Here is a 1901-nt window from a genome sequence, read left to right as displayed (position 1 = left end):
ACTACGGGATGTGAGAGCAGCGTGGAGAGCGGGTCCAATTTAACCGCCACTGAATTTCAATTTCAACTAAAAAGGAGAGAAAATTTGCTCTCTTGAAGATTTGATCAGTGGAGGGATATTCATATTGCAACTTGCTGTGATTTCTGAGCGTAATAAGCAACAGGGATCTGCGAAGTTCAAAGTTCTTACTTTCTTTTGTTTTTGATCAGTTTGGCGTGATGGGGATTGGTCCACATCCAGACGTACGACAGTCCAGGGGGCCTCGCTGGCCAACTCTGCTCTCCTGAAAGACTTCAGGTGCCTGATTCAAACAAATGCTCACAAACAGAAACACAAACACCAGAGGGATGGTGTGTGTGTGTGTGTGTGTGTGTGTGTGTGTGTGTGTGTGTGTGTGTGTGTGTGTGTGTGTGTGTGTGTGTGTGTGTGTGTGTGTGTGCGTGTGTGTGTGTGTGTGTGTGTGTGTGTGTGTGTGTGTGTGCGTGTGTGTGTGTGTGTGTGTGTGTTTCTGTCGTTGGGTAAGAGAAGCCTGAGGATGGCAGGTAGTGAGCTACGTTGGAGCAGAACGTGCAGTCATGGGCATCTCCTGGTTTATGATGCTAGTCAGAAAACTGACAAGCCAAAGCTGCTTTTTATTCTGCAGCTACAATGTAAATGGAGCTCTCAGCCTCCCCCTCATGCAATCACCCCAGACCCACTAACTAGGCGGCAGTGGTTTGGTTTCCCTCTAATCCTTCTGCACACTCTCTTTTTCCATCTGTCTCTCCTGGCCTCTAAACTTTGGGGTTTCTCTCTTTTCTTTTACTGCTCCCTCTTGTCAAGTTACACAGCAGATGTATCTTTCTCTCCAGACAACAGGAACTTACTGCATAACGCAAAATCTTACCAAGTAATTTTGGTCTAGTTTCTAGTGCAAATATAAGATTTAGTGTTTTTGCACTGAATGTTGTACATACCTACACAAGTCATAAAGATTGTTTTCAGCAATATATAGGAGCGTGTTTTAAGCCAAAATTTCCTAAATATTGATGAAAAAGTACTTGTTTCATTTGTAGATTGTTGCACTTATGGGAAAAATGTTTTGTTTTAAGTGAAATAAGTACTTTTCTTTACCAGTATTAAATGAATTATCAATTTAAAATAAGCTCCTATATCTTGCTGAAAAGTTACTTGTAAGTTGCTTTTGTCTTATTTCAAGTGTACTAGCATATTTGCACAAGAAACTAGAAAAAAAAAATACTTGGTAAGATTCAGAGCATTTGCAGTGTGAATACAGAAGGGGTGGCATAGTTCCCCAAAGCAGAAAGCAGTTATAATGTCTAACAGCTCCAGAGATGGTTTAGAAACGCAGCATCCTGTTGATGATGTCGTACGTGGCACTTCTGTGTTTCTCTTTGCGTTTCTTCTCGGCTGATTCACTTTGCATGGCAGAGCAACAGAGCGATGTAGGTAGACCTGCAATTTCCTTTCTACAAGCGTTGATAAGTACAAAACAGCGCTTCAAAAATAACTGCTTCTTCACAACAACCTGAATTTAAAATTCTAAATATTTCTCTTTAAGACAACCCTGCTATTAGTTCCTTTCGCGTGCGTGTTTTCATCTTGGTGAGTCGTTGCAAACACACCTGTGATTAGTTGAAGTAAATTGCAGACAAATAAATTGAACAAGCGAAAGCAGAAAATTACAGATGACAGAGCTTTGAGATGTCTGGAAGCAGTTTCTGCAGCGGGCCTGTCATGCTAGCCGGCTCTCCACCAACAGAGTGGTAAAGGGGGACAGATGTTGGGGGTTAGTGGGGCCCCTCTGGGGCATCCACAGAGACGGTTTGGCAAGCAGTGAAGGACAATGAAAGGAGGAGACGGAGAGGCCACCTGACCCGATCCGGGCCTGAAACCTGTTC

The sequence above is a fragment of the Xiphophorus maculatus genome, chromosome 19 (assembly GCF_002775205.1).
Source record: "Xiphophorus maculatus strain JP 163 A chromosome 19, X_maculatus-5.0-male, whole genome shotgun sequence".
In the NCBI taxonomy this organism is placed as follows: Eukaryota; Metazoa; Chordata; class Actinopteri; order Cyprinodontiformes; family Poeciliidae; genus Xiphophorus; species Xiphophorus maculatus.
This window is presented reverse-complemented; position numbering follows the sequence as displayed.